This window comes from Perognathus longimembris, chromosome 1 (genome assembly GCF_023159225.1).
Source record: "Perognathus longimembris pacificus isolate PPM17 chromosome 1, ASM2315922v1, whole genome shotgun sequence".
NCBI classification, from domain to species: domain Eukaryota; kingdom Metazoa; phylum Chordata; class Mammalia; order Rodentia; family Heteromyidae; genus Perognathus; species Perognathus longimembris.
Genome location: NC_063161.1, coordinates 148,034,313 through 148,061,495, shown reverse-complemented (window position 1 = coordinate 148,061,495; position 27,183 = coordinate 148,034,313).

Here is a 27,183-nt window from a genome sequence, read left to right as displayed (position 1 = left end):
TGGTCTCTTTTTCAATACCTTCTCTGTGGGTTTCATTTCTAGTCACACTCTCAGCTGGTTAATTCTCTTCTCTCTGAGATCAGAGATTAGATAGAGCCTGAATTTATTGCTGGAAGACACAAAAAAGAACTATTCCTATCAAGGATTCAAATGATTAAATATCCCATTGCAGAATACTTTTAACTTTCCATATAGGAGAATTTCACCTGCCTTGAGCTATCTGGGCTGCTGTTACACACACACACACACACACACACACACGCGCGCGCACACACACACACACACACACACACACACACACACACACACACAGGCACCCCAAACTCTGAGTCGTGGGCAGCAAAGACAGAAACCTGAGGATAGAGACAGCAAAGAGATAAAGAATGATCAGAAATGAGAAGCAGGGCTGGCTAGAAGGGAGTGGGAAAAGGCAGAGAGAGAGAGAGAGAGAGAGAGAGAGAGAGAGAGAGAGAGAGAGAGAGAGAGAGAGGGCACAGACAAGGACAGAAAATTTGAAGGAGACGTGAATGGCATCGAAGAGGCTTGGGACTGAAATTGGGAGGATTAAACTAATCAAATATGGGAACAAAAGCAAAGATCGAATGGAAAATGGTTGCAAACATCTTTAATCTACTCCCTGTATCATTCAACCTTGATTTATAGCACCATGACTAAGATTTTACCACTCTTTGTATTATAGAATCCTAATATAAGAAAGCATGAAACAACGGTCTCTAAAACATGTTCTAAGCTAGTGGCTCTGTTCATATTATTTTATTTATTTTAGTTTTTTTTATTTTCAAACTGATGTACAGAGAGGTTACAGTTTCACACAATAGGCATTGGATACATTTCTTGTACTGTTTGTTACCTCCTCCCTCATTCTCCCCTCTCCCTTCCCCCTTTCCCTTTCCTCCCATGAGTTGTTCACTTAATTTACACCAGTTTTGCATGTATTGCTTTTGTAGTCATTTGTCTTCTTACCCTATGTCTCTTGATTTCGGTATTCCCTTTCAGTTACCTAGTTCTTATACCAGTATACACAGTTTCCAATGTACTCAGATAAGATACAGTGATAGTGCAGGTACAACCACAGGAAGGGGTTACAAGAGGATAATCAACAATAGAAGCTACAGTTTCACATCACATGTTGAAAGTAATTACAACAGTGATATGAAAGTCGTTTCCATACCATGGAGTTCATTTCACTTAGCATCATCTTATGTGTTCATAAGGGTATAGTTATTGGGCTCTTGTGATCCTCTGCTGTGACTAGCCTAAACCTGTGTTAATTATTCCCTATGAGGGAGACCATAGAGTCCATGTTTCTTTGGGTCTGGCTCACTTCAGTTAGTATAATTTTTTCCAAGTCCTTCCATTTCTTTATGAATGGGGCAATGTCATTATTTCTGATAGAGGCAAAAATTCCATTGTGTATTTGTACCACATTTTCCTGATCCTGAAAACACTAAAGGAAGGAGTAGGAGAAACACTTGGGCTCCGTAGCACTGGATGGAACTTCCTCTACAAATCATAGAAAGGATGGACAAATGGGACTGCATCAAACTGCAGAGCTTCTGCAGGGCAAAGGACATAGCTCTCAAGATAAACAGAAAGCCAACAGATTGGGAAAATATCTTTACCGGCCATACAACAGACAAAGGCCTCATATCTAAAATATATGCAGAACTAAAAAAATTAAATTCCTCCAAAACAAAACCGCAAAGAACCAATAGCCCCCTCAACAAGTGGGCTAAAGACTTAAAAAGAGACTTCTCTGATGAGGAAATGAGAATGGCCAAGAGACATATGAAAAAGTGCTCTACCTCACTGGCCATAAAAGAAATGCAAATCAAAACAACATTGAGATTCCATCTCACCCCAGTAAGAATGTCCTGTATCAAGAAAACTAACAATAACAATTGTTGGAGGGGATGTGGCCAAAAGGGAACCCTACTTCATTGTTGGTGGGAATGTAAACTGGTTCAGCCACTCTGGCAAGCAGTATGGAGATTCCTCAGAAGGCTAAACATAGAACTCCCCTATGACCCAGCAGCCCCACTTTTGGGTATCTATCCAAAAGACCACAAACAAAATCACACTAAAGCCACCAGCACAACAATGTTCATCGCAGAACAATTTGTCATAGCTAGAATCTGGAACCAACCTAGATGCCCCTCAGTAGACGAATGGATCAGGAAAATGTGGTACATATACACAATGGAATTTTATGCCTCTATCAGAAAGAATGACATTGCCCCATTCATAAGGAAATGGAAGGACTTGTTCATATTATTTTTTAGGTTGAAATCCTCACTTAGTTGGGCCTTTGCATTTTGCATGCAAGTCAAGAGTTCAAGCTTCTTTTGAAAACATCAGAAATCTAATAATGTTTTTCTTGCCTTCATATACGGGGAATAATTAGTTGAAGCCTAATGCAAACCACCTTTTTCAGGTAGAGCTAGACAGTCTCCTGGTTCTCTTCCATTCCCACCCGGCCTCCAACTGCTGAGCTGCCCCTTTCATGCCCTTGAACAAGCTATTTATAATTTACTCCAACCTGTCTACCTCCCTACTCCCCACTCCTATACAGAAGCCCACATGTTCATGTCATACATTAGGAAATAGAAGGAAAGGCCAACAAGGTCACAAAAGGTGATTCTAGCACAGATCAAAGCAATGAGCCCCACATCCTTTCCTGTGTCTCGATGTGAATGTCAGGATTTGTGAGGAAGTCTCTACAGACATTGGACTTCTCACTGCTGAGTTATCACAGTGTCCCCAAATCCGAATGTGTTCCCATCCTGTATTCTTGACCTCAACTTTGAGATTTACTCACAGCCTCAGTTTATCTAGGCAGTTCCTTATATGTCACACATAATTGGAGGTCTCAGATTCTTACCCAGTTTTTCTCAGGTCAAACTGTTCAGTAATGACAGGAGTTCGGCTGTCATCCCTCCTACACCTGTGCTATGTCTACACACATACTCCAAGCCCATCATTCCCAGGGACTACGTGGCTTCAGGTCCTATTGAAGTTTCTACTCAGATCTTAGACCAAAGCACCCCAGATTCCTCAGGCACTTATGCTGTCATGTTTGGGAGTTCATGGCTGTGCCTTTGGTGCTTTCTTTTTCTCCCAGTGCTCCCTGCCCCAGTCCCCACCTGCCTGATGCTGCCACCTCTTCTCATCTTTTCCTTCTGCTATATTTATTTTTGACATAATTTCCTCCCAAGTTTCCAAACTTAATCTGATGTTGACTTTGATACAATATTATTTCCCTTGACCCTTTACTGTAGCACTTGCCATCTGTCCCAAGAAACCAAATTATTCTAGTTTCCTGTGATGTGGTTTTATACTGATCTCCCTCTGTCTCTATCTCTGTCTCTGTTTCTGTTTCTGTCTCCCTCTTCTCCCCTCCCTCCCAGTGTTACATTTAGGTCTATCCCTCTCCCTCTTCCTCACATTCTCTGGCATTTTTGTTATTTTCTGACACTTTTTTCTTCCTAGAATCCTGATTTTTCTTGCCTTCATCATAATTTCTTCACTTCTTTTTTCTCTCTTCTGTCTCTCCTTGTCTTTTCTGTTGGTTGGTCTCTCCCGTTTCTCCTCTTTCTCTCATCCCTGCTATCCTCTGATAAAGAATGTCCTGTGGATATTCATAGAGACATAGGCTAACTTCAGGCATGGGAAGAAGAGTATGAAAGTGAGTATCTCCACCTCAAGCCTCCCGCTTCATGTGGGGTATTTAAGGTGCTATTCCCAGCTAATCAGTACATTCCTTGGGGTTGGTTTGCATTTTCTCTTAAGTTATATATTTCAGATCATAAATATTTTCTCCTTTTGGACTTTTGCTTCACATGAGCCATTTCTAAATTTCACATACAAATCTCTCAAATGAACTGATATATAAATGAGCCAGTGGGCAATGTGTAAATTACCAAATTGTCTTAGACCCAATGGTTGGTGATTAGTGTCCCAAGACACTTCAAAAGACTGTTCACTGAATGAACTATGGCAGAAATTCAGTAAAACTGGGATGAAGTGTATGACTTTTGTGGTCTCAATGTAACACGCAGTAAGCCAATAAATCATTGCCATCCTCTCACATCATACAATCTGAATAGGATAATGGTGGAGGATTACAATCGAGAGATAGCAAGTTAGGAAATGAAGGAAAAGAAGTGTGAAATGTTTTACAAACAAAAGCAATGAATTACTTTCGCTGATCCACCATCTTCTGATTTTATCAAAACAATTTCAACTCTCTCCGAAAGAACAAAGGGTCAGTAGAAATATTGGCAAAATACAAGGACACAGAAGGAAAAATTAACCATTATTGTTCTATGCTACTGTGACACAAGTTAAAATTCTCCAGATAAACTAAAACCAATATAATTGAGTGAAGGGTCAGATTATTACTGTACATCTTCTCTTTGCTTCTCAAGTATAGACATACAATAAATAGTATGTTTACCTTCCATATATAATCTACTGCAATACCATCACTCTTAAGGCTTAAGGAGGAGACTCAAATCTACCCGATTTTAAGTTATTCTTGAGCCTGGTCCTACAGATAAGGTAGAAGGAAATGAGAGTGAAGTCTGTAACTATAAGGCTTGAGTTTTCAAGCACTTTACTAAAAGGAACACTAATACTGATATTAATGAGGAATGCTAAATAGGAATACTAACAGGAAGTTTGATAAGGTTTTGAGAAGTGTTTTAATTCCACACTCTATATCTCCCAGATGAAACAGTATATAAATGGGTGTGTGGATAGGTGGGAAATTGCAAAATACTCATATCCAGATAGTTGAAGATTAGCCTCCTAAGACAGGTCCAAGGACAGTTCAGTAAAGAATGATTATATTCTCCATTATTTACAAAGAAAAAATAAAGAGAACTCTCCAAGCATACACACTGTATTTTCATACATCACTCAAAATTTTAATCTCTCAATATTTGTGTATGAGGAAATAGAGGTTCAGAAAGGTTAATTGATATGCTGAGGTCAAACAGCCAATAACTGGTTGCATAAAGGCAGGTCAGCTTGTTTAAAAATTATTTATTTTTCCTCATAATACCACAGTGATTTCTAGGAATTGGATGGAAGAATAAAGGTTAAAATATGACCTCCTATCATATTTTTCTATGCTGTTTTTCTCTTTGTAAGCTGCCATTTCTCTCCTCTTGTCCATAAATAGTTCATCACCCAAGGACAGGCATCACTCCATAAATGAGTGAATGAATAATGACATCTTCCCTAGGCCTGCTCATCCTGGAGGAGATGGGCCAGCTCCTCCCCATGAAAACTTCAACTTGGATAATTGAAGATAGATTTGGGGGAGGAATGTGCATAAAATGTCCTATAGAGAGGAAGAAAAAGAAAAATCTCCACTTATTAAATCCTCCTCATCCTATCAGGACACCTAGTGGATTGCAGTCAAATTGCCAATGAATAATTAAAAGCTAATTTCCATAAAGTGATTTGCCAGCTTTTATTGGTTCCTGAATCGTCCTCTGGTGAGTGATTCCACAGAGAGATACTGGGTAGCATTAACTAGTCTGAAGCTACCCAAGATGACCAAACAGAAGTCTCCAGTGATGGGATAGGAGGATTCAGGTACAGGAGTTCAAGGATATTGGTGGTTTGAGAGAGAAAACAGACTCTGGACTCTGCTGATCTGAGCAGAGAACAGGAGGTGGGAGAAAAGCCCAAAGCCATGAAGCTATCTGATAAAATAACTGAAAGATGTTAAAATGGACCTTTGAGAGAGGTTGCTTTGTAAGTTTAAGCACAGATTTTCTGGTAAAGCTGCAGAAAGAAAGGGGGTTTTCTGGCTCAATTTATCAAACACCATCAGCTCTGCTAAAACTGGAAAAGACCTGAAGGTGTTTTAGTTTATTACTGCCTAGGTTGCTTTGGGCACCAGTATTTTATTTTATTTTTTAAACAAATGCTCACTTCGAATCTAGCCAGATAAGATTGGATTTTTGTGGTTTCTTTTGGTAAGTAGGATGTATGGGTTATTTAGATTTTCTTTTTTTTTTTCAAAGACTATTCCTTTTTATCAAAAATTTACATCTGCATTTTAATACAAAAATTACTCTTCTGGAATTTTAGTCTTTAGTGAAGTGTATAACAGGTTAAAATATTGTACAATCTTTATATCATTTCTTATATGAAAAAGTAACAGACTGCTGGTAGGAGCCAGTGGCTCATATCTGTTATCCTAGCTACTCAGGAGGGTGGGATTTGAGGATTGTGCTTCTAAGAAAGCCCAGGCAGAAAAGTCCATGAGATTTTTATCTCCAATTAACCACAAAAAGCTGGAAGTGAAGCTAGAGCTCAAATGTCAGAGTACTAGGCTTGAGCACAAAAGCTCAGGGATAGTGCCCAGGCCCTGAGTTCAAGCCCTATCACTGATAAAAAGAAAAGAAAAGAAAAGTAACAGCTTATTAACAATATGCTCAAATAAATTCTTGTACAGTTTTTAAAACAAATGAGCAAAGTTTATATGAGCTGTCATCCAAACATTCCCAATATATTAATGCTAAATGAAAATTTCATAGTATAGATACTACTATGATTTTAAAAACTGTGTTTAAAACACTCATATACAAGTTTAATAAACATGATCATTGGGGTAGAATGTAAGCTTAACTTGCAGACAAAAACCATTCTATGATTTATATCTACATATTTAAATTATTTAAATACTTTTATTGTCCAGATGATGTACAGAGGGGTTACAGTTATATGCTTAAGGTAGTGATTACATATATATATATTTCTTGTCATATCTGTTATCCCCTTCCTCACTTTTTTCACTTCTTCGCTTCCCGGCCCCTCACCTCCCCCCCACCCCCTTCATTATTTTTTCAAAAACAAAAACAAAAAATCTTATCCTTAATGTACGTTGCCACTCTAGTCTACAATGCTTATTTCCTCTATGATTATTAACTGTAAAACAGTTCCTTCCAGATTGGCTGATATATACATATACATCTCTTTTGTTTTGCCTAGTGTCATCTGTTTCTTCTTTTCCCTAATTTTCCCCCCTCCCTGCTGTCCATAAGTTGCTTAGCTTGTTCTCATCAGTGTCCATTGCAGCTGTTGGGCTCTTTCTACTATATTTCCCCCCTCCCCCATTTTCCATTCATTCTGAGCCCTCCACCCAGCTTCTTTCAGATGTGCACCTGTGTACATCTTGTGTAAGGTAAAGGGTTATAGGATCCTTTAGTTTCTCTAAGATTGGTTACGAAGAAATTTTTTGCTTCCTTATCTTTGGTGTTCTTTACAGACTGGATATTACATTAAGTACATATAAATTTTTGTACATTTAAATATTTTTAAAGTGACATCAAATTTATACTTTTTTACTTCCTACATACAGGTTGCCTAATGTATGACTATTTGTCACTTCAAAGCTGAGTCTATTTCTTTTTAACTCAATTACTTTTTTTTTAATTTTGAAGGATCTTTTTTTTTTTTTTTTTTTTTTGGCCAGTCCTGGGGCTTGGACTCAGGGCCTGAGCACTGTCCCTGGCTTCTCTTTGCTCAAGGCTAGCACTCTGCCACTTGAGCCACAGCGCCACTTCTGGCCATTTTCTGTATATGTGGTGCTGGGGAATTGAACCCAGGGCCCCATGTATACGAGGTGAGCACTCTTGCCACTAGGCCATATCCCCAGCCCTGAAGGATCTATTTTTAAAAAGAATTTTGCAGTGTATCCCAAGCTATCACAAGATTCCCCTTCTGAACCTCCAAAATGCTGAAATTATAGATATGTACTACTTTGCCCAGTTATTTCATTGTGGTTTCTACTATTGTACTTCTCATTTCAACTATATTTTATAATAATCATACTCAGATTTTTCTTTCTTATCTTATTCAGGTTTTGCTAAAATTCTCAAAATACATTTGCATACTATTAATATAAATTTATATATAAATATATTACTCTTAAGAAATTTGTGTTTGTGTATTTTATCTTCATGAAAAGTATTTAGTTCTCATGAACCATCAGGTACATAGATTATGGGAGTGATTATTCTTTGACTATTTATAAAATAAAAGGTAAACCCATATTCCTATGACTGTTTGTATCTTGAGATTCCAATGCAATACAGAGGCCATGTATTATGATTTTTAGGCCAAATTGAAACGCTGACCTGGACTTTTGAGCACTTCCAGAGAATTTCTACTAGGTTATATAAAAATCCGGTGAAAATCTCCCTCACAATTTAGATTATGATAGAGTCCATATTATCCTCCTCTAACAAAAGGGACACTTGTGCAGGTGTTTTTGCTTGGTGGTAGCTTCTCATCCTCTTTTGTATACTCAGCAAGAAGTTTGTCCTTCCTTTCCTGACATTGTACCCTGCCTTTTTGCAGTTGAAACCTTGTTCTGTGAATCCAGTGTCATCCACAGTAATATGACCTTCCTTATTTCCAATATTCTTTTTAAATAACTTCTTTGTTATCTACTATATAAATATTTCTATTTTTTCTGAAACTTTGCTACATGTTAAAATGGTATTACGCTTTTCTTTCCCCTAGTACTTCTATATATTTGCACTGGCAAATATATATATATATATATATACATATATATGTATGTATGTATACCCAGTTGTCAGTAGCCATTTTATCTACAATTGTGGAATAATTTAAAAACTGGAATTAAACATCAGTTAATAAATAATCTTCCTCCAACTATCCAAAGTTCATGCTTAAAATCCTCTCCTTCTATGTAATAGTTCTAACAATAACATTAGTGATTTACCAAGTCAGAGACTTGGCTGCATAATGTATGGGTGTCAACTCATTTAATTTTTATAACTCTGTGTAGCAGCTGACACTGATATTTTCCTCATTTTATTGAGGAAGAAACCGTATTCCAAAACTCTCAAAAATTTGTTCAAGATCACACAAGGTATAAGAAACAGAATTGGAATTTCAATGCGGGAAGCTCAGCCTCTTAAGTTAGTATGCTAATCTGTCCCTGAAACTGACTGGAAATCATTGCTAAAGTGCATCCTGACCCTGCCTACATTGGTAATGAGCCTCAGGACCTCACCAGCAAATACTATGAAACACTTGAAGCCTTCGCAACCTGTGTTGATAGGAGCCATGAACAGAATCTGGAAAGTAGTATCTGATGCCACATGAGCCATGACTTCAGCTTTGAATGTGGATCAAAATGAGTTATGTTTGAAACTCTGTAGGCTCTCACAAACTCATTGGCAAGGCAAATAGGAAGGTAGGTAAGTTAGCAGGTAGGGCACTAGTTGAGGATTTTATAGAGGAACCTCAGAGGTTTGGTGTTGCTGAATATGCTCTTGTTTACTATTTCTGCCTTCAGACATGTCAGAAACATTGTGAAAGAATGAGGAACAGCACAGAAAAATATTATAGGACATCTTATCATATTTATCTGGTTTTCCTCTACTTATCATTGCTTCTGAATCATGTACATCCAGATTACGTTGCAGGAAACTCATAATAATAATACAAAGGGTTCTTGCTTATAAAAATATTAATTGTGTCCAGTGGAGAGATTAATTACGAACCTGTTGGTGCTAGTGCTACTAGATGATGCCCAGTTTATGATTGTTAGAAGTAATAGCTAATTAGCTAACATGAGTTTGGCTGTGTTTACCAATCACGATCTGATCTGGAATCATGTCTAGGAAGCTTCCTTTTCTCAAAAAAATATTAGTTGTGTTTTATTTATTTATTTTTGCTGATGCTGGCCTTGACCAATTTCAATCTTTCTACTTAGTTGAAATTGCAGCAGCACTCCACCATGCCTAGACTGTTCATGATATAACTTCATGCAAACTTATTGCCTGGGTGGCCTTGAACCACATCTCTCTGATCTCTGTTTCCTCATTATCTGTGGTGATGGGGGTATGCTACCACGGCCACTTTTACTGAGTTTTTGACTGAAACAAATCAAAGTTTTGAGAAAAAAGAATTTAAGTAATATTTTTAGGTGCCAAGAGTAAAGTAGGCAGTTTGATACTAAGATGCTCTCCTTTCAAGGTTTGGCCAAAAGACAAAAAGTTTACAGAAAATTACTGAACGCTGCAGCCTCAATTCCCAAACTGCATCTCCAAGGCTGGCTAGAAGTTCAGAGAGTTTACATTCCCTCACTCAGTTCTCCATAGTTCTTCAAGAGACTGGTTTTTCCTGTTCCATGGAAGGGCTCACTGTCTTCAAGCTGTCATGCAGTGACTAAAACATAAACACATTTAGAAAAGCTTCCCTCCTTCCCCAGATGCCCTTCAGTAGCTGAATGGAGCAAGACATTTTAATATATTTATACAATGGAATTCTATGCTTCTATCAGAAAGAATGGCATTGCCTCATTCATAAGAAATTGGAAGACTTAGAAAAAAATCATACTAAGTAAAGTGAGCCAGACACAAAGAAACATAAACCCTATGGTCTCCCTTATTGGTAATAATTAGTTAGGATAATCCTAGCAGATGATCACAATTGCTCAATAGCAATGCACATATTATCACATTGGTGACACTAAGAGAAATGATCTCCAAAATATGGAAACAAGTGGTTTATCATTGATGTTGGTATTTTCAACACACTATGTAAAATTCTTTCATTTTTTTCCTGTTCATCTTCCCTATGATTTAGCGCCTGTTGTCACTGTATTTGAGTCTGGTATCCTGGGTGTTTTATATATGTCTGTCTGGATTAGGAAAGAGGAGGGGAACATTAAAATGGTTAGAGGAAGAGTAAAAGGCAAACAAATGCAACAGCAATTCTTGCAAGACAATATATTGTAAACTAACAACCCAGCAGAAGGGGGAAACTGGGTAGGAGAGCAGGTGGGAGAAAAATGAGAGCGGGGGTAACAAGTGGGACAAGAAATGTACTCACTACTTAATGTATGTAACTCTAACCCCTCTGTACTTTATCTTGACAATCAAAGTAATTTTTAAAGTATCTATAAAAATTGAAATGAAGTCAAACTAGCTTAATAAGCAATAAGGCTTTGTCAGCATCCTAAAAAAAATTTCATTGATTTCCTTCTCCAATGTCATATAAGTATGGAAGTCTAAAGTATTAGGAGTAAAACTCAAATATATATTATCACTCATTCACAAGTACATGATAATCAGAACAGGCATCTTTTAAAGCATGATACACATAAAATACTTATTTAGGCCTTGGTAAGTTTTTTCTCTATTCTATTCATTCCTTAATTAGAACTGTATGTTTAATATGGATTGAGAAGTAGGTAAGAGAGGAAGAAATTATTTTGTCATGTCAACAGAGAGCACTGTAAAGACTTTATGAACCAAAGGATCATAAATACACCCTCATGTAGAATAACACTGTTCAATGTTACTTCCTGCAATGACAGAATTTTTTTTCTGTTTGTGTTGCACAAAATTATAGGGCGTTATCAATGGCTGCAGCACATTTTAAAAATGGCTAGAGGGCTGAGGACATTAAATTTTCATTTTATTAAAATTTATCAATTAAATTGAAATAGCCTCTTGAACCTTCTGGCTACTCTATCAGTTGCTGGGTTATGAACATCTCCTGGTGAGTGGGCCATCATTGCAGCAGCTAAGAGAGGATATCAGTGCTGACTTTAGTCAGCTCTTACAAGTGGGTGTGGCTCTGGGGCTCTTTATCTCTATTGACACAGGCATAGTTCATATAATATCTACTGTTATCGACACCCTCAAAATCTACTTATTCTTGGACTAAGGAAAGATTATTGAAGAAAAACTCTCAGTTCAATTCAGTCCATTTCATTCTTACTCACATGACAAAGCATGATAATGAACCTGAATTCCCCTGTCCCCAAAACTCTCTCTCTCTTCTCAGTAAGTTATGTGTGAAAGAAGAAAGAAAACAAAAACACCTTGTTGGATATGAAGTATACACTTTGTGGGTGGGGATGAATGGGAAAATCTGGAAGAGAGCTAGGGAAGATGTGACAGTGTCCAAAAAGAAATGTACCCATTACCTAACTCATGTAACTAAAACCCCACTATACATCACCTTTATAATCACAATAAAAATGAAAAAGGAAAAAAAAGGCATAATCATAGCTCAAAAATGAAAACATTAGGAAATGGGTTCTTGAAAGGGTTGGGGTGGGATCAAAAGGAGTAGACGAATGAAGAGAAGAAAGGGGAAGAATGCAGGCCCCAATTCAATATATATCCTACAAAATTTAAGAAAAGTGGGGGAGGGGTGAGTTGGGAAGGATGGGTAAGAATGCTCAAAGAGGTGATACTGATCAAGATGCATTGGATTCATAAACTGCTTTGCTGGGTGGTAACACATCTATACAACTATTTAAAGATGATAACCTATTAATAAAAACATAAAGATAAATAAAGAAAAGAAAAAATCCAAATGCTCTTACAATGAAGGATCCATAAACAGTGAAAATCTACTTTCAGGGCCCATTTTTAAAGCAGTATTCTTTCAAGGTCTATGATATATAGAAATAATATTTTATAGAAAAAGTGACATAGGTTAAAGGAATTCATAAACACTTTAGCAGTAGTTTAGAGGGTTAGCTAGATTTCTGAGAATGTGATATAGAACTGGGAATGGCTCCAAGGAACTATGACATTTCCAAAGTCCTAGTGACACACAGAACTAAGAGTGGAGTGGTTGATAGCTTTCATGTTACAAATTGGAATCTATGACAGAGATTAAAAACAAGGAGTCATTCAAGAAATATGGAGTGGAAATTTAGTGGGTGTGAAGTACAGGTTTCCCCTTTTATTCTTTATTTTTTCTTTCTTGTACCAGTGGTGAGGCTTGAACACCTGAACTCAGAGCCTCTCTCCCTTCACTCTTTCCATCAAGGCTGTCATTCTATCCCCTGAGCAACATCCCCACTTCCAGTCTTTTTCTGGTTTTTTGGAGATACGAGTCTCAAAGACTTTATTCTGTCTGTGCTGGTTTTGACCTGTGATCCTCAGATCTCAGCCTCCTGAGTAGCTAGGATTATAGGCATGACCACCATACCCAGCTCCGACTTCCTAGCTTAATTTTATTTTGAATATATTCACTCCCCAGGAATATCCAAATAGAGGGATCAAATTAACTTTATCAATATATGCAAGTGCTTAATTTCTAGTGAAATTTGGAGTTATCTGTGATTAGAGTAATTCTCAGGCCGTATCTTGAAGAGAATTCACAATTCTGTATTTACTCAAGGCTGTCTGTCCCGTGCATGTGAGAAGTGCCACATATACCACACATTTTTTATCTCTTCTCCAAATGTCTGTGGATATGTCTTGGAAAAAGAACAAATTTGGGATAGTGACGGCCAAAACAAAGATCCGCTAAAGACTTGTTGCCAGTTGTGTCTGTAGTTTTATCTTCTCAATAAGCAGAGATCAAGCAGATCACACTTCTAAGGTAGTTGGGTAAAAAAATTACGGAGATCCTATCTCAACCAAAAAAATGGGCTTGATGCTGCATCTATATTCTTTGCTGTACAGGAGGAATTAATAGAAAGATCACAGTCTATGGTACCTCAGGCTTGAAATACAAGATACTACGGAAAAATCAACTACAGCCAAGAGGACTAGTAACATGGTTCAAGTGGTAGAGCACTTCCCAGAGAGCACGAGGGACTTAGTTCAAACTCTACTTAATAATAAAGGCAGGAAGAGACAGAGAGACACACAGGCAGACAGACAGACAGTGACCTCTGAGCTGATTATTAGATTCCATTTTCTAGTCTTATCTTTGTGAGATAACATTGAGAAAGAAATTGGCACTTTTCTAAGAACATTATTCTAATCTCTGGTCAATCTACACTTGTTCTGTGTTTACAGAAGCGCTTATTTAGTTCTCAGAAGTCAAGGCTCTTCTTTGGTAGTAAAATATAAAAACTGCAATGTATTCCTCAAATATCCTTGGAAAGCTGCATGAGATTAGCAAATTCAAGCCATCTATGTATCACTGTGTCATGCCTACATAGTCCATGAAGTACTGTGGACTACAATCCCAAGGAATTTCTTAAAATACTTCTTTCTCTTAAAAGGCCTTATATTCAAACCTAAGTTCTCTATGAATGGGATTTGCATGTAGTGTTGTCCTGTAGCGGGAGGGTTCCCATTTATTTCTTTAACCATGAGTGCTTCTTATTTTCTTCTCTTTTTGAAAACTTCATTTTTTTCTGGCAAATTCTAATCCTAGGTACTTAAATGACACACAGTCATACACATACATACACACACACACACACACACACGTATACACAGAGATCTAATATTATATTTGTCCTGGTCCAAGCTTATTTACCTTTGCTCTCTCTCCTGTACTGTCCCTTGCAATAAAGACAAAGAAAAAAACCAGTGTTTGCTAAAATTCTTACCTCTAAGAAACAACACATAATAAATATAGCATGTGCAATGTAAAAGGTTATACTCTGTCCTTCCTATTCATACCTTTGGATGACCTACAAGGCACTCAGTTCTGTATATGGTGAGGACTCTTTCTACAAGATTCTTCATCTCCATCCTCCTCTCTGTGGTATTCGGTGACACAGTATCATTACTCCTTTTATCATCTCTAAAGGCTCATTTGGATGTCACCTCCCTTATCCATCCATCTAGTATTTCAAAAACTTTGTGAAACTCAACAACTTGTCCTTAGTGGCAGTACAATTGAAATAAGTATTCATATGGGCACAAAGACCCAGAAACAGAACTTTAATGAAGACAAAAGTGAGTTAAAAGAGCTTGAGAATGATACCTTATCCTCACCCCACGTTCTGGATTCCTTGGGTGACTGACAATAATTCTTCCGACTTCCCACAACTTGTACACACTGATATCTTCTCTTGGGCACTGCCTTATTTTCCATGCCAGGTTCTCTCTCTAAGCTTACCCACTGACTTTTCTCTCTAAGATCTTACCATGGTTTTCAGACATTGTCTGGCAATCACAACACAGACTAAGTGCAAACCCATATTTTTTGTAATTCCCTGACTTGATCATAGAGTTGCAGATGATTTATGCATCAGATATGGAGTTACAAGGGTGCATGGTGGGAGAGAATCTGTAAGACCATGATCCTGTTTGTGTATAAGCCATCTGTGTGGGAGCATTCTAGAAACCTTCTGCTACAAGACTAGACTATGACCAACCACAGTTCCTTGGTGAGATATCCAACCAAGAAGATAAAACTGTGCTTGAAATGAAAACCAGTAGCACTGTAGAAATTGATTCTCACATAGCATCCAAGATATATTTTACTTTTATTTTTGGTATAGAAAAATTCACCTGTGCTGTGTTGGCAGGCCAACACCATGACAGCTTTATTTAGATGTGTGAGTTGGAGCCATCTGTCCCAGCCCACAGGAGGGTGAAGACCCCCATTGCAGGAGTCCCCCCTGAAGGTCCAATTGCAGCATCTGATGCAAAAAGTTTCCTGATGTGCTGTTTGACTGAAAGCTAATGACAGGAAACACTTTATTTTTCAAAGTGTGCTTTCTCTCAGGAGCCAGTATTCTCTGCTGATTACTTTTTCCTTTGCTACAGTCCATAGAAACAGCATGAAGAGCAGAAGACCTAGGGAAGGAGGACAGCTCTCTATCTATCTGTTCTTGTATTTATTCCTTCATCCATTTAATAGATATTGCTGCCTGCCAGGAATCGGATAGCTTTTGAAATGCTGCAGATAGACTGAGAGAGCAAGGAATATGAGTCTTTAAGGGATGTATCTGTGGGAAGAATAGACACAAGGGAGCTTCAGAAAAGAAATACACTCAATCTGTTTATTGGCTAAGACAAGTTTGGTGATAGGACAAGGAGGATGGCGGCCACTCTGTGTATCCATAGAAAAATCTCACTAAGTTGAGACTTGATATCAAGAAATTCATCTTGCATATTCCTGGGGAAAAATCTTATCCAGGCAGAAGTTAAGCTGTCCTTCAACTTCCGAGAGTCAGAAGCATGCTGTGTGCTTGGCCAGGGCAGCTGTAGCAGAGTGAGAGGCAAATAACTGTGAGATAGGGACCTAGTAGTAGACTACACAGAACCACAGATGTCAGCCAAAAGGGCTTTAAGTGATTTTTCTGTACAAAGTGACTGTAAATTTGGGTGTGGCACAATACAACTAAAATGGCAACAAATGTTAGGATTCATTAAACACACTTGCTCTAGATACTTGTCACTCGAGTTTCTCCTCTCTGAATAAGTGGGGGACTTATATGGAGATTCTAATTCCTGAAAGAGGAGAGAAACATAAAAATAAAATTTGAGACTCTACTACTCATTACTGTGAATGTTAACAATTTCACTGCCCTTTATCTGAATCCCAGGTTGTGATATCTTGGCTCTTTGTGTATTTATAATATTGGGGTTGCTGTTATCTGTTCACAGGGATGCCAAGATGCATCTCTCATCTCGCCTGGATGTCCTGAAGCCTGAGGCCAGAGATGAGACTTCTCTAGACCCAGATGTCCAGCTCGGGATTGGACTCACTGGGAGTCCTTTATAACATGGCTCCTGACAATGTGTCTTCATTCACTGACTACAATTGTCATGGCATGATTAAATCTCCAAGGATCCCAGGCTATTTTAGTCTCTATTTGTTCTTCTGTATAGACAACCTTCTGCCCCTCTGCTTGCCTCCTGCAGAACTCAAATATTTCCTTGAAGAATTTGACACAAGTGTCACACCTCCCTTGCACTGAGCTTTCTCTACTTCCTCCAGCAAGACATGGTTAATCGCTTCCTTCTTCTGCCATATGATGTGCTGTTACCCATGTCCTGCCCTTAAAGGAACACTATAATTTTTTGTGTGTCTCACAACACGGGTGCATGTCATGCTAACAGAAACTCTCTAAGGGCTATTGCTTTCTCCTCTACTTTCATATGCCTATGATATTATTGTTTGCAGATTATATCTTTGCAGTACATATTCAATGGCTAGAAGAACTGCGGGAAAGAACCTAAAGTGATTTTAAAAAAAACTTTGGTTTAGTATGCATAATAAGCAGGAAACTGCTCCACTCAGAACTCCATCTTCAGGAACTCAGGAAGGGTAATTGACAGATACTCCAGCTGTTGGGCTTCGAGAGTGATTCCTGCATTCCATAATGGCCTACCATTTCCACAAGCTGATGCCAGTCAGAAGCTCTGCACAGAAGGGATGCTAAGTTTAGCTCACTCAGGAGATGCAGGACCTTCTTTCTTCTATCTCCCTTAAACTGTGTGACAGTCTTGGGGCTTTTTCTCTGTCCCCATGAAGTTAGATTTAAGAAAGCCTTGTGGCTTTTAAATCACATCTCAACTCTTGCCATATCTTCTTCACTGAATTTTCTCTGTTAAAAATCCTTGTACATTAATTTTTATCTCGCTATTTGCTTTCTGAATGACTTTGGTTAACACGTGACTTAAGACATTTCCCTGAATAATATTTATTGAAGACCCATTAGAGTAGATACTTTGATAGTGACAAGGAGTTTAACTCCAAGATAAAATCACTAGACTCATGAAGCTACTTTGTGCTAAAGGCTGGTAAAAAATCATAACAACAACAAAAGAGAGAGAGAGAGAGAGAGAGAGAGAGAGAGAGAGAGAGAGAGAGAGAGAGAAGTTAGTTGGGTACTCCTGAGTGTCTGTAATCCTATTCAGGAGGCTGGCATCTGAGGATCATGGTTCAAAGTCAGTCTGGGCAAGAAAGTCCATGAGACTCTCGTTTCCAATGAACCACCAGAAATCTGGAAGTGGTGACGTGACTCAAAGTGGTAGAACATTAGCCTTGAACAAAAAGAGGTCAGGGACGTGTCCAGGCCCTGAGTTCAAGTGCCTTGAATGAAAAAAAAAAAAAAAGCAAGAAAAGGAAAAAGAAATGGGAGGGGAAGAGTTGCCAGAATGAAAGATGCCAGCAAAATACAAGAACAAAGAAATTTCAAAGCCATGCTCAGTGTGACTGTATGTTGGTTACAGTTAAGGGGCAGAGCCAAATATAGAGAAGTCTTTCAAGAAGAGTTATTATCACCAAGGAACAGCTGGAATGGGCACAGCAAAAAGTTAGGTACAAAGGCAGATGGACAGTGGTGGAGGAAGAATATTCTAGAAGGGAAGAATAAAATTCAGCAGACAGATAGAACAGAAAATGGTGTTTATCAGGAAAAGAAGCATGAAAACAAAATTAAGATAACAAGATAAAATGGTAGTGTTCTCAACTAAAGGAGAAAAATAATAGAAGAGTAGAAAGAAGAAGAGAAGATCAGAATATGGTGAGAGATTACTTTGCAAAACCCACTGTTCATGAGTGCTCCTGATTGTTTGTATAGCAGATTGGTTTAACTAATCCAAAGTTCTCATGGAAATAGTAAGAAGCAAGTCATTGAAATTCAATTATATCATCACTGTATACTATTAAAAGAAAAAGAAGTGAGGGCTGGGGATATAGCCTAGTGGCAAGAGTGCCTGCCTCGGATACACGAGGCCCTAGGTTCGATTCCCCAGCACCACATATACAGAAAACGGCCAGAAGCGGCGCTGTGGCTCAAGTGGCAGAGTGCTAGCCTTGAGCGGGAAGAAGCCAGGGACAGTGCTCAGGCCCTGAGTCCAAGGCCCAGGACTGGCCAAAAAAAAAAAAAAAAAAAAAGAAAAAAAAAAAGAAAAAGAAGTGAATTAGCAACCTTGGAAATCTTAGGCATATCCCAGAGTGTCCAATACTAAAGCCTGGCATTAGCTGTTAATCATTCAGCACTCTATAAAATATTTGAAGGAAACGATTTAAAAGAGGGGGATGAGTAAAGTTCCATTGTGTGTATGTACCATATTTTCTTGATCCATACATCCATTGAAGGGCATGTGGGATGAATCCATATCTTGGCTATGGTAAATAATGCTCCAATGAATGAGGTTATGCTGGTGGCTTTACTAGCTCATAATTTTTTTTTGATAAATGTCCAAGAGTGGAAATACTGAATCATAGGGTAGTAAGTACTATGTTTTGTTTTGTAAGGAACTTCTATACTGCTTTCCAGTGATTGAACAAGTTTACTTTACAGTGCACTAGGGCTCCTATATATACCATCAATGAAAAAGAATGATACTGCATCATTTTCTAGAAACAAAATTGGGAAGACCTGGAAAAACTCATGCTAATTGAAGTAAGTCAGGCCCAGAGAGACAAAACTAGCATGTTTTCTCTCATATGTGAAGCTAAAATTAGTTCATAGATACATAAGTAAAAACTTTGGGTAGCATGCAAGTGTAAACAAATGTATTAACAGACATATATTAGGTTCTGGGGAGAACTCAAACAGTATAATTCCTTACAAAACTAAATTATAGTTCAACAATATAAACATCAGGAAACCAATGGGCTAATTCACTGATGAAGTGGAAGCCCCCGTGATAGTTACATCTCAATAATTGGTTCCCCAGAGACTATGTCTTTAACATATCTTTGGGGGTAGGGAACACCTCACACAAAAATCCTAACAATAGCTTTGTGATCTTGGTCATAGACTTGGGAAATACCCAAACAGCTTCCAGAAAATGATTAAGTCTTAGATGTTCCAGTGTCAGTTATGATTTAGTGCACCTGACTTTTGGTGAGCCTGACTTCAGTCAACTCTAACTTGAAGCTAGTGAGGTCATTTCTAAACTGAAATTAAAATTCAAAGCTCTTTAGGCAAGTCTCTGTGCCAAGCAGTGTGATAAGAATACCACATGGTTTGGTTATTTTACTTCTAAGAGTATGAGATATTTTCATTTCATGTGTAACATATATTTCAAGACATAAAACTAATATGGAAGACATGTCATTTATTTGAAGTTATTCCACCAAAATATACATAAAAGTGCAGTAGAATTTGATTAAAGTGGTATAATGCTCCACTAACATGTTCTGAACTTTGGGTCTCTGCTCTTGCAATGCCTTACTGGTCCTCCCAGGAAGTACTTCTATCTTGGTCTAAGAGACAGGACTTAGAAGATAAAGCCTAAGAGCAAAGTCAGAGTCAGATTCTGCCTTCTAGCAGGATGAGATTCAGAGAAGTCTCTGGAAGAGAGGTACAGAATGCACCAGCAGGTCATGAAGAGGAAATGACTGATACAACGAATCAATAAATTGTAGAGGCAGATATTCATAGGGCAAATGGGGGTAGATGTCCTCAAGAAAAAAGAAAAAAGACTTATGAAGAGTTGTAGTGGTAGCTAAGTGTCTTACCTGTCAAAATTTACATAGACCTGCACATTTAGACTATAAAAATATATCTTCAATCAAAAGAAAGGCTCTTTTCAAGGATATCTGCTTGTATCTCTAAATTAATAAACATACACACATTCTCTTTTCACACAGAGTCAGACAAAGAGAAAAGGACAGAGAGACAGAAAGATACCAACACCTCAAATGATTCATAAGAATAGAAGTTCTTTCACGTTTCACCTTCCTATGCTGTATCTGTGAGGCAATGGCTAAAGCCTCAGATTACCTCACTTCTGACTACAATAATTCAAAAAGCAGCAAGGAAATACCACACAAGGATTGCCAAAGTCTCAGAGATCTAATGTAGCCCCTGTTGCTTTGTCTTCTTAGCCTGTATTAATTATCACTATCATAAAAATAGAAATATGCATTCCTATGCATGAATTTATTAAGCTCTGATTATGCTCCAAGCATAATGTGTTCTATGTGTTATTTAATTTCATCTGCACAAACAGTCTATAAGGTAGATACCATGAATAACACTATTTTATATTTTATATAAAACCCTGAACAATCACAGCATGTCTGAGCTATTGTCTCATCATTCCATCAGTTCAATTTACTTTGTTCTTTGTGTAATTCACTCTCCAAAATACAGCCAGCGTGATGGCAGATGAGGGGATAGCTAAGATGGTTTGCGATGTTACTTTCTCAACTGGGTGGATGGAGGTATTATAAACTGTCAAAGGACTCATTGAGTTTTAAAGGAGAGGGGTCATAAGAATGTCTTCACTCTGGGTTTGTAGAAGAACCAACCTAAAACAGAATATTCTACTTGCCCTACCTATGGGCACTCTATTGAGATTTGAAGAGGAAAATGTGTGTGGCATGATAGATTACTATATGTAGGTAAGGCATTATTATTCATACTATTTACTTTCTCAGGCCCTGCACAGTTAGTGGGCAATTTTGCAACAAACACATGCAGAGGGCCTGAAGCACTTTACAGAAGAGCTGCCTTAAAATATCAATTAAGATAAACAAATAAGGGAGCAGACAGTCTCTTGCTGTCTAGCGAGTCTGTTTTCCCTTTCTTGGCTTGCACTAAAAGATGGCCCTCTTTTCACTCAATTTATCTCCACATGTACACAACCTGTGCTTTTCCTTGGGGCATGCGAGGTACTTTTAACAAGGAATAAATTGGAAATATGAATACTGATAGGTTGTGTGTCCTAACTACTTTTAAAGGACAGTGCAATTCCCCAAAATACAGTAAAAGATAATCATGTGAGTTCATAAAGCAATCTACCAGGATAGTCACAGAAATATGCACTTTATTACCAAGGAATTTCTAGAGAACAAAAAGCTTCTGTTGTAAAATACAGAAGCACATGCCAGCCGTATTAGTTATTCTTCAACAGACAGAGAGGCATTGGTCTTAGACCAATTTAACACTAGACTTATTTTATATCACAATAGGTAATTTTGCTTTAAAAAAATTGGTCTGTTGAATTAAAATGATAGAAGTAAAGTGTATATTTGGGGTCATCCCACTAGGCTAGGGAAATCTTTATTCAATTTCCATAATTCTCTAATAAGTGGACACTGAGTCTATTCACACAGAAGGTGGGCACTTAGCAGTAAGTCAGAGTTCCTTGATTCAGAATCATTATCTATCTACCTACTTACTATCTAGTCATCTAATAAATTAGATCAATGCACTTTTTCTCATCTTGACATCTTATAGGATCAATTATGCATACAAACACATGTAGATATATGTGCATGTATACATATTTATGTGTTTACATATGTGCGTATATTCCTGTATATATTTGCATATGTAGTATATGCATAAATACAGTATTATCTAATTGTACACGCATATGTTTATGATGTATGCACATTGAATATATGTATATATGCATATATCCAATTACATATATGTATTTATATCATAAAAAGGAATTTATCACATTCATAGTAAATTGAAATATTCCTTTTCTTCAAATGTTGTTTTTTGAATTGTTAGGGTGATATATAGAGAGGTTACAGTTACATACATAAGGGAGTGGGTACATTTCTTGTCAAAGTTGTTACCTCCTTCCTCATTTTTCTCTCACCTTCCCTCATCCCTAATAACCCCCCAATAGTTCTACAGTTGCTTTACAGCATATTGTTTTGTAAGTATTGCTGTTGCATTGGTTCACCTTTTACCCTTTATCTCACCATTTTGATGTTCCCCTTCCCTAATTCAGACAAACATATATACAATACACATGGTACCAAAATCAAATATGGTACCAAAATCAAATACAGTATCAAAACAAGTATGGTTCCCCTCATTGGAAATAATTAGTATCTGTCTAAGATAGTCCTATCAGATGATCACAATAGCTCAAAAACTATGTACATATGATCACATAAGAGATGCTAAGTGAAATGAACTAACAAGATATAGAAACAAGTGGTTTAACATTGTTGTTGGTACTTCTAATGTACTATGTGAAATTTTTCTTCAAATATTCTTCTTGTATGAAGTATAAGAAAACAAAGAAGAGTGAATTCTCTGTAAAAAAAAAAAAAAAAAAAAAAAAACATGTGATACTGCTAAAATTGGAATTTATTCTCAGCCCCCTTGGCTGAATTAGTCATTTCTCCAGACCAAGCCCTTCCTCCCAGCACAGCTGCAAGCCCACAGATGTGAGAAGTTGCCATTCAAATAAATATCCTTTCTTTGGCTTCTAATTTCCATTTCTTGCCTGGTAATGGGAGGAATTCCATAGGAAGTGGGAATTTCTTCAAGACCTGAAATCTCAGCATGTTGCTGATTATAGAAATAAATAACCGGTGACTGGAGCCATCTGCCTTTCCTTTGGCAAACACCTTACCTTCTTGTGAAATTAGTGCCCTGTGAAAGGTGCAGTCCTCTGAGAGAACAAAGGGGTGCCCCCTCTGCATTCAGAGATCTATCACTTTACCACTCCCAACCCACAGTCATTACCTTATAGGCTGTCACCCATCCCCAGAGAAATATTCCCATGAAACCAGGAACATGCTTAAAGTCATTCCATGGCTAGAGGGAAGGAAAACTAGGGCACACACTGGATGTTGGCCTCTGGCAATGCTATTGTTGAGAGCAGGATATAGACAGTGGTCGTTCTAGAAAGCATTCTTTGTTTGGACAACAGGTAGTTATTTTTCCCGGTTCATTCTTTGTGTCAGGGACACATATCACTCTGTACAGTAGCACGGCTGGTTTCTATAACAATCTTGGAAAAACTTCTTTGTCTATTCATTTGTCAGCATTCATGTTGGTTTGCTTCCTGGCTCTCTAATTTTGTGGTCTCGAATAAATCATTGTATCTCTTTCGTTTTCATCTAAATAATGGAAACTGTATATAAGAGTTGTGGTAAGAATTGTATAAGATATAATGCATGGGAATTTTTAATATAGTACAATAATGCAGGCAGCATTCCAACTGCCATGGCTTCCATTCATCAGATGTGAAAGGTCTAGCTATAATACAAAGCAGGGGTTATTAACCTGGGTTCCAAAGACCCCAAGAAACCTCGAAATGTCCTCAAACTATTTACAATTGTTTGGAGAGAGTGGACAAGATTTATAACTTTAATCAGGATCTCCATGGTGTGCTCTGAGCTCCTTCAATGCTCCCAGTTCAGGGACTGGAGAATTTTCAGGTTTCCCCCAGGTTTTTCTATTAAGTCTCTTCCTGCTGTGGAAACTGCAGACCTAGAGCCACTCAATGTCTCTTAGGAAACAAGAAGCAAAAGGTGGAAAAATGTTTAATTGTTTTTCTCTCATCCATATCGTCAGGAGAACAAAAGCAGCTTCCCCCATTAGGCGTTTATCCACCTCCTCTCAGCATTTCACTCCACATCAGTGCTTCATTAATTTTATCAAGATTTGCCCTTGTCTGACCTCTCTAGTGAGAGGAACAATATTGTTTGTGAACTCTCTGGCATCTATTACTGCATGAACACAGCAGATACCTGTTATTACGTGAACACAAGAGCAGTTGCTATTTCCTTGGCAAAGAACAGGATCCTAAGTAAATAATGCTACTACTACTTACAACTACAAAAGAACATCACACAGCTTACAAAATGATGTCATATCCACTACTGATATCACCACAGATCTATGCCACAATGTATTCAGGTAGGACAAATAATTTCTTCCCATTGTATGGATAACAAATCTGAGGCTCAAAGAAGAAATAACATGTTAGTTATGAATATTCTATTATTTGGTTTCCAAAATAAAACACTCACTGGCTTTTCATTTCATTGTGGAAACAGGAAAGTTCAGAAAAGGCCTCCAGGTGACATAGTATTCAAATCATCTTTATTAATCTCCTCTAGTATTAATTCCATGCAATTCTAGACTTGAACCAGCAGTTTATATAAGATGGACTCCATAAGATTGTATATCTAATGTTTCATATTTACTTATGTAAACTCTGTTGAGATTTAAATATACACACATAGACACATATCATGTGTCTAAATATTAATCACAATGTTACTTATTTGAAATTCAGTACTTTAAGAATATACAGATTGGTTATAGGGCCTCAGTGAAATCCAGTAATCTATGCATTTGAGACTACATATAGGTTGTTAAATCATACATTCATGCAAACAAAGCTGCCCTGCAAAATAGAGAAGTGGACATTGAAAGAGAAACAAAGGACTAAAAGCTAGCAAATATTATGAATGGAATAGAAAGGGATAATAAAATTTTAGAAATGATATATATAGCACATAATTTCCCCAGTGTAACATAGATTTCTTTATTCATACACTCACAGTCACATACATGGACGAGTGAAAATGTCAAAACATCATTTTCATATTCAAAGATTTGTACTATTACCTTAGACTGTAAAGCCCCTTGATCCATGTTTGCTTCATCCATCCATTTTCCCCTATCCATCTAATATTTATTGAACACTGACTACATAGTACATTTGGAAAAAATCATCAAAGCACACACAAGGAGATTGGAAAGAAATCAATAGAGTGAAAAGCTATGAGAAGCAGAAACTGGTTAACAGAGAATGGAAGCAAGAGGAAAACTTGAAAAATCAAGCTCTTAGTCTCTAAGCGAAGCCTCAGAAAGTAAATATTGCTTGAAATGAGTCTTGCAGGATTTACAGTGAACATTATAGTTCAAGAGATGGGGGAGGGGGGCTGGGGATATAGCCTAGTGGCAAGAGTGCCTGCCTCGGATACACGAGGCCCTAGGTTCGATTCCCCAGCACCACATATACAGAAAACGGCCAGAAGCGGCGCTGTGGCTCAAGTGGCGGAGTGCTAGCCTTGAGCGGGAAGAAGCCAGGGACAGTGCTCAGGCCCTGGGTCCAAGGCCCAGGACTGGCCAAAAAAAAAAAAAAAGAGATGGGGAGGGAAACAGAGATTCTACATGGAGGAAACGACCTGTGTAAAAACAACCAAGACTTAAAAAGTCATCAATTGCTTTCAATTGTCAGTGACCTAACACCACCCACACCCTCACCTCCAGCCTAGGGTCTAAAGCTGGGCTCTCATTAGCATCTTTATTTTCAAGCTATCTACCCAGTTATTTCTCAGATTAAGGGACATCTTTTCTCAGAAAGTAATTTTTTTAAACCACATAAACTATACAAACCATTCTACAAACTGTAAAACATTCATAGACTTTATTGAAGCTCTCACCACAGGGTTCAGCCCAGGATGTCCTCTTGATGTAGTAAGCAGAAGACACTGGGAAAACTCATTCCTAGGGTGTATTTGAGATCAACAGAAAGCCACCTGCACTGAGCATGATTTTAATATGATGTTTCCAAGCCATGAGATGTATTGCATAACTACAGTTCTATCTACTGCTCTGGAGGGTGTGACAAGAGGATCCATTGAACCCACAATTTCTAGACCAGCCTGGGAGGAATAATGGTTTAGTTAAAAAAAATACAGTACAGGGGCTCGGAATATGGCCTACTGGCAAGAGTGCTTGCCTCCTATACATGAAGCCCTAAGTTCGATTCCGCAGCACCACATATATAGAAAAGACCAGAAGTGGCACTGTGGCTCAAATGGTACAGTGCTATCCTTGAGCAAAATGAAGCCAGGACAGTATTCAGGCCCTGAATTCAGGGCCAGGACTGCCCCCCCCCCCAAAAAAAACACATAATAATACAGTAGATTTCAGATGTTTATACATTTTTAGTTTTACTTATATAATTCTTGCTCATTCAGAGTAAGTTTGGTTCATTCTCTGTGGTTTTGTTTGGTGCTAAAAATTATCAACCATCCACAACACATTCTGTGTTGTGTTTATATTTTTCTGAAATTTTGTTGTCCAATTCTTTAAAAAGCTCAAGTAACTTCCCTCTTGTCTGCTTAGTTTTTGACCCCCCCCCCAATCCAGGCCCAGAATAGAAAAAAAAATGGGACCCCGGATCAATTCAAAAATCGTTATGAATTCCCTGCATTTGACTTAGTGAAAGCTCAAAAATATTTCAGGACTTTAGAATGATAATTAGACCTATCACTTTAGACAAATGCCACATAATTTGTCCATTCCTGCAGCAAATCTTGATTTAGGGAAGGAGGGCAAATATTTAAGAATGAAATGAGACGGATGCTCACATGAATTAAAAAGCAACTGCTTTAAATCTTTAAACTGATTTTCCTGCTTCTTGCTCATTAGTCAATATTGTAGAGAGACCCAGGCCAAGTTTCTGTGCAGTGATGGAATCTCAAAGACCATTTCTTTTCTCCTTTTTTTTTATTATTAATGCTAATTTATATGAACCTTGAAGTAAATGATTGCTACTGTCCTTATTATACCAGCTCCAGCCCCAGGTATTATAAAATGAAGCATTCTGGAATTCTAATTCATGGTTATTTCTCTTTTCACATGAGCAAAGTGGGAAATGAAACAGACAGGAGTGAAAAGAAGGCATTTGAGGTAAGAACAAA